Source organism: Sinohyriopsis cumingii, chromosome 7, assembly GCF_028554795.1.
Source record: "Sinohyriopsis cumingii isolate HCF-2022 chromosome 7, ASM2855479v2, whole genome shotgun sequence".
Classification (NCBI taxonomy): Eukaryota; Metazoa; Mollusca; class Bivalvia; order Unionida; family Unionidae; genus Sinohyriopsis; species Sinohyriopsis cumingii.
Window position 1 is genome coordinate 6,802,035 of NC_142967.1, and position 7,573 is coordinate 6,809,607.

The 7,573-nt window shown below is 33.1% G+C and overlaps 1 long non-coding RNA gene across 1 annotated transcript; it reads left to right on the forward strand.

Annotated features, from left to right (window-relative positions):
• The first annotated feature begins 2,898 nt into the window (after positions 1-2,898).
• Positions 2,899-6,512, forward strand: LOC149794687 (uncharacterized). Its single transcript, XR_016422054.1, has 3 exons — positions 2,899-3,200; positions 4,126-4,314; positions 6,339-6,512. It is a non-coding gene; the product is annotated as an uncharacterized LOC149794687 (long non-coding RNA).
• Positions 6,513-7,573: the final 1,061 nt, after the last annotated feature.

Sequence of the window (7,573 nt, forward strand, 5' to 3'; positions counted from 1 at the left end):
AATCAAGTGCATTATTTATGGTGCATTTCACGTAAAAACTTGAAAAAAAATCACGATCATCTAAATCAACGTACTATATTATTATTTTTAAATACTTGCTTACAATAAATATTTAATCTGAGCATACCATACAGTTTTGCATTAATACAAAATAGAAATCTATTGTCATCTATTTATCGAGATTATAACTAAATAAATTGGTTCTGATCTATCAGTCATAAGCACTGAGGTGTGTTGGCTGTGTAGCCTGGCTCGGTAGGTACCAACATAAAAACAGCCCTTCTCACTCATGGTCTCAGGGATAAACACACGGTTATCTTCAGTGCCACCCAGTATTTTAAAGAAACTACTAATTCACTATCGCCATCTTCTATATTTTATGTTTTATTTTTTAATGTTTGTGAATATATGTTTATGTTATTATATTAAACAAAAATGAAACGCCCCGCAATGTACCATCAAAACCCACTTCTTTTTAAGTGTGCAAGTGTTGAATACTAATTATGTGTTGAGTGACCATAGCATAACTCCCCTTCCTCGCATTCGCTTGTTTGTAAGGGTGAGTGTTTGGTGGAAAAGGTGGGTATTGGATTGTAATTATATGCGTTATTAATCATTATATAACTCTTCCTTCAGTTTATCGTTTGTCTGTGAGTATGATAAGTGTTTGAATTAATGTTTTCTGCTTGTGTTTCTGTAAGAAAAGATTTTAATATTTCCCCCTTGTACTTGACTTGCATATGTGTTCGTTTGTCTTGTGTTAGTGATTAATATCAGTCCCCAATGAGTGCTTCAGTGTAAAATAACTTGCTGGTTGTTTACAATTTTCATACAGCTTTTTTTACTAACCCTAACGTTGAATTTTCCAGCAATTGAAAGGAACGATGTGCTTTATATGTACTGTCTAAAAGAACACGACGTCCTACGCAGAATGAAGAAGTTGAGTGTTGGTTTTTCACAGAGCAAAACAATGCTTGTTGTCGTGCTTTACGATAGCGACGTAGAGCATCGAAACGGAAGCGGCCACTGAAAACAATAATGTACTTTTATGACTGAACTTGAGAGTTAAATTTTCACAATGTTTAAACAATGATGCAGTTACGTTTGTGATTTCAAGTCAGCTTTCATTTCGCTTTATAAAAAGAAAATAGAATTTCCATTTATAGAGTATTTAAGTAGATGACATTTAACAAACTTCATCATTTTATTCCTGGAAGTTGATAAAATAGTTGTCAAAGTAGATTTTGGTCAGCCTTAATAAGGGTTGGTTAGTAACAATTGGTTCTGCTCAGACAGAATAAGCAATGTTAAATGCATACAGCCCCAAACCAACTAAAACGCAATATTTCATTCACACTATTCCAATACCGACCCAGATATAATGTAAAATTCCCACAAGACACATACCGACTGCCTTTAAATTAATAGATTTTGTTTGTGAGATGATTTTAAGCTAGTAATGTTTATTACCACTTGCCGAATGTTAGAAATGATAATAGAAATTGGTCAACGTCAACTTGCAATCTACATCATTCTTTTTCACATGCAAACATCAACAAAATCAGTTTTAATTAAATTACACATTTGAGACATGTGTGATTATTGTTTTATAAAATGACAGGGAAATTTAGAGAAGAAGAAACCAGCCTGTGATGTTTCGAATGATATGCCCATGAACTGCTCGCTATATTTCTAGATCCGATAGCTTATCAAGTTCAAATGGGCATTCTGTCCAAGCCCATTACGGTGTATTAGTGCCTATGTGGAGATCTGCGCACGAGAGAGAGAAAGAGAGAGAGAGAGAGATATGTATTTGCCTTGGTGTCTGTGTCTAGCTAAAGATTCTTTTGGTATGACAAAATGACTCCGTGTAATGTTCACACTGGCGTCTCCGTTTCTGTCAACAACAACAACAAAAATGGACATACATCCCTAGAATTATGTTACGCAAAACTTCAGTGTTATATGGCTGAACATGCATGGGCACTTAAAGACGGAATATGTTGCCTAACCGCTGGTTCCATCATGGCGATCTTAACTCTTGAATGACAAGCGCTGTCAGACGCGGACAATCATTAGATTCAATGCAACATAGATTACACTGACTAAAAGGTCCGTGATTGTGCGACTCATTTAATTATTATGGACTACACGAAACAATGTAGCACGCGACGTAAGAATCTGACACAACCTAGCCAGGTCGTATGGTTTTCATTTTCTCCTGAAATTGAAATGAGAGTCAAATACCATAACCTGTGAATTTATTTTGGAAAGTCGAATATGTATTCCAACCGAATGTTCCAGTCAGGTACAATTTCAAGTGAAATTCCAAAAACTGGAAAAACCCTTAGAGTCCAAAATACAGACTAGGAATATTTGTATTCAATTAACCTCTAAGAAATGTATACACTAAATACTACTAACGTCTGATATGCTTAAATATTTAAAATGTCCCATACTTTAAAAAAAAAAAATCCGCAGATATTGAAAAACTAGTTGGCGATATTTAAGTTTGGTTATCTCTGCACAAAAAGCGAATATTTAAATACGTTATGCGGTGCAAAGAATATAGGTTATTTCAATTAGATCAGTATATAATAAACACGATGCATTTCATTCGAACTGACCTCAACCACATGTTTTTCTTTATACAATTATAAGATGAATACCTGTTTAAAATTTCTGGTGGGAGTGTTGTTATAGATTACGCAACAAAAACAAAAAAAAAATATGAGGAAATTTAAAAAGTGTAAGGTATTAAAGAAACATATTTATCGTGTTAATGTTCAGTGTTCCATAACTTAATTGGTTCATAATTTAATTATATGCGATATTTTGCAAACTGTAACAGAAGAGTTGTGTGTGTCCGACCGATAATTGATTGGTACAGTACTTGGTGACAGCCACCTAATATCAAGCTGAATATCAATTAAATGTCCATTTAACACGTTATTATAGGCACAAATAAGCGTTAGATAATGGCGTTGTCGCCTTGTAGTTGTCATGAATATATTTAGTATCAATCATCGAGATGACCAAACAATAAACCCTGACACCGACAATACCTGTTTATTTTTGCAACCAAACATAGCCTCTGGTACATTAAAGGGAATATATAAAGAATGGTCCAGATAACCGACTCAAACACTGGTGGATCGACAACATATCACAGACTTCATCGTTAAAAATAGTTCCAACAGGTAACTACATTTCTTCTCTTTAACCAGTCTAAAATCACTGAAACACACGCACTTACAAACATGTAGAACCCATTTGTAAAACTGCAACTATGCTTATTAATGTATAAATTTTATTGTTACCAGAAGTTAAGAAACTTTGTACAAATTATCCTTTCCTCTGGACTTTTTGGTAACTGTTATATATTGCGGTGAAATTCAGGAACTATCCTGTAATGTTTTCAGCTATTGCTTGTCGTCTCACTTCACGGCATCGCTTCCTTAAATGCAAGGTCTTTTCCGCAATGCGCTGCACGTTTTGAAATAAATATAAAATCGCTGTAATTTAATAAACCGCATATATGTGATAGATCGTTTAAACATAAATCCTTTAATAACGTCACTGGCTATCTAAATCTTTACGTTTATTACCCAAAAAGTATAGAAAAACAACTATTTTATCACCTGGGAGATTTCAATGTCTTCTATTCCAGCTTTATTCAAGTCAGACGATTATTATCCACCCACTTTGCAAAACTGTCAATCGTTACTATTCACCTTTCAACCTGATACAGCGTGTTATCAAACGTCCAATGATTTCTCTACGATGTTATCAAACCTCCAATGATTTCTCTACGATGCTATCAAACGTCCAACGATTTCTCTACGATGCATCTATTTTTTTAGAAAAGATAGTGTAAATAGTTTTGTTTCAATGGTCAACTTCCTTTGATTGTGAATGAAAAGTTTGTTTTTCACAGACACGTGGCATCTACATCTCTGGGGTATGCTACAGATATAAATATTGCAAACTGCCGAATATTTATCATTCAATTGTCATAGTTTAAATTCTTTCGAGAGAAAGTTTAGAAGTAAATAAATAGACAATAAACAATCTAATTTGAAATAGAACAAGTGTGTATACATATTATTATTATTATTATTGCAGACAGAATGGAAAGTAAATTGCTGGCCCTCGTCTTGTTCGTACTGACGTTGCTTTTTAGCGTTGCCACCAGTTTCGTTATTTACAGGATGCCGATGAGCACGTATCCTATATATCCAACATATCCAGTGTTCTATGGAGGAGACGGATATAATGGAATAGGGGGAGTTTACTACAATGACGACTTTTAACGTGAGTCATTGTCTGTGCCATATATATCTCAAATCTTGCGTGGTTTATCTTCCTCGTTACTCCTGAAGGGCTGTCTTCTTCTTAAGTTTTTAAATCCACAAATGCAACCAAATCACCTAAATGTAATAACCGTAAGTGATGCACAGTGATTACCCATGTAGATAACTGACACTCAAATAATGTTATATGACCTCCCGTAATGCTGCTATACGGTATATGTCTCTCTATTATACTTACAGTTGATTTTTATTACACTGATTATTATTATACTTACAGTTGATTTTTATTATACTGATTATTATTATACTTACAGTTGATTTTTATTACACTGATTATTATTATACTTACAGTTGATGTTTATTACACTGATTATTATTATACTTACAGTTGATTATTATTACACTGATTATTATTATACTTACAGTTGATTTTTATTACACTGATTATTATTATACTTACAGTTGATTTTTATTACACTGATTATTATTATACTTACAGTTGATTTTTATTACACTGATTATTATTATACTTACAGTTGATTTTTATTACACTGATTATTATTATACTTACAGTTGATTTTTATTACACTGATTATTATTATACTTACAGTTGATTATTATTATACTTACAGTTGATTTTTATTATACTGATTATTATTATACTTACAGTTGATTTTATTACACTGATTATTATTATACTTACAGTTGATTTTTATTACACTGTTTATTATTATACTTATAGTTGATATTCATTATACTTACGGCTGATTTTAATTATACTTACCGGAGAGTTTAATTATACTTACAGGGGAGTTTTATTAAATTTACGGGGGAGTTTTATTATACTTAAGAAGGAGATGTATTATACTTACGGTCTGTTTTGTTTTTTTATTATACCTAATGGTGTCTTTTGTTTCTTTTAATTTGCGTTTGATGATATTAAATTTGCATGATTTGTTACATTTGCGGTTGAAAATTATATTATATGGTGGGGTAGCTTCCGTAACTCTTCTGACAATGTTCTCATAAAACAAAATTTCTAAGATGATTAATGATCTAAAATGGATGTAAATATGCATGATATTTTTGCATTTGTTTGTTTTTGTCGTTGTTGGTTCTTTTCGTTAATACTTATTTGAACCTGTCGGTCAGGATGACTAGAGATAAGTTTGTTCAACTGCAATTATAATGAATGATTTGAAAAAGCTCCAAGGCACACTACCTTACCACTGATTTCAACAATTTGGCTTGATTTTGTCGAGTAGAAAATGAAAACAGAACGTCACTTTCTTGGCAGTTCCTGATAAGATTGAACTGAATCGCTTCATTTACCTTTAACGGTGTCACGGCTAATATCCGAGTTCCTTTAATACCATTCTGAGGCAGCTTGTTTTAAAAGACTTAAGTAAATCGATTGTGACGGGCAAAGGTCTCCATATGTGTAAATTGCCCTCTCGCTTCTCTCTGAACACCACTGTCACCAAAGACTTTTTACTGCGTAATTTTATCTTCTGGCTGTTCTGTGTTTTTTTTTTTTTTTTTTTTTTTTTTTTTTTTTTTTTGCTGTTTGTATTTTACTTCTACAAGTTAGCAAAATATTACCATACAATATTAACATTTTACGTTTTATAGTTTATTGCTAATATATCAACTTTAATTGTAATGTTGTTTAACAACACTATCTGAAAACAGTTTAAAGTGATTAAATCGCATGACGTCGTAATTCTGACACGCACCACACATGGGACTCACAGCTTAAACTTCTACTAAAACATGCTATATAAAATATGTACAGTTACACGTATTTTTTTCCTTTCAGACTTTTTATTGTTGTTTCACAAGTTAAAATTTTGTAATAATTGTTTAGTCTGGTTTAAACAAAAATAAAGTAAATATTGTTGAATCAACTTTGTAGAATACACACGGCACGTGTTCATTTGATTGAAGTGAGTCTGAATGGGTCCTATAGAAACAACATCCTTCTGTTTTGATAAAACATCCAACAATTCCCTTTTCTTCTTTCAGACAAAACACATTTGCAAATGATGAAAGGATCAGCTGTAACAAAAAGGCGGACATAATAATCTGGAGCCCATACCAGTCAATAAATCAACCTTCTGACGAATACTTGATTCATGTACATATTATTCCGTTTATTGTACATTCTGAATAAAAGGGTGATGTCATTTTTGTACAAAACATTCCTGTCTACTAATTTGACATCCTCCGCCTCTCTCTCTCTCTCTCTCTCTCTCTCATATCAGAAGTCAAACTGTACATGGAATATCAAAGACAAAAAAGCGTGACACACACTGTTACGATTAGTAACGCGTGCAAGTTAATCGATCAACATCCTTTATTCGTGATTACAGTAAAAGGATTTTGACAAATAGACGTATACGTATATAAAGTTCACGCACGATATCTGGGTTATCTGTGATTAGTGAAGCTGACATTTGTATACGGCTGATTCATCAGTGTAGTGTGTATGGAAACAACTAGATGGTGACCTCCCATATACAATCTAACACCAAAACATAAACGTACGCTACGATTCACGCTTACAATTTAATTTTACTAGAGCAGTGTGTTTAGTGTTTGCTATGACTTGACTGGGGTTCGAACCCGCGACCTCCGAGGCGGACGCTCTAACCACGTGGGTCACCGGAGAGGTCACTACTAATTCGAATTTTCAAAGACAGGTGAGTTCTTTAGTAAAGAGAATCTAGATATGGCCAATATAAACTGAATTTTTCTTCCACACTTCTTACAGAATACAGTAAATAAGTCGCATTGATTGACAATGTTTGACGGAATTATACCAACATAAGCATGCAAGTTGGAGATGTCCATGCTGGAATCGAACACGTGCCGAGAGCAATGGTTCTTGCCACCTTGTTACGGCGCTTTTCTTTATGTTTGGTATATAGGTGTGAGTATGCGTAGATATATAGGAACAGTCGTGAATTAATATAATTCGTAACATGAAATATATAAATGTCACACTAACAGACTATCTATTTATATCATAGACAGTTATTTGTGCTTCTCACGATTAGACGTTTCGGTTGTCAATCATTATAGAGATCCCAGCAACTAGGAAAATACATTTTTTCTTCAAAAGATTTTGTGACAAGCCGTATTAATTCATATTGAAACATTACTTCATTTACGATTAAGATGTAAGTTCCGTATTTCTTCAGACTATAAATAATTTAGCGATAGATTAACGTTTTAAAAAGCAGTTATTAGAGAACGCC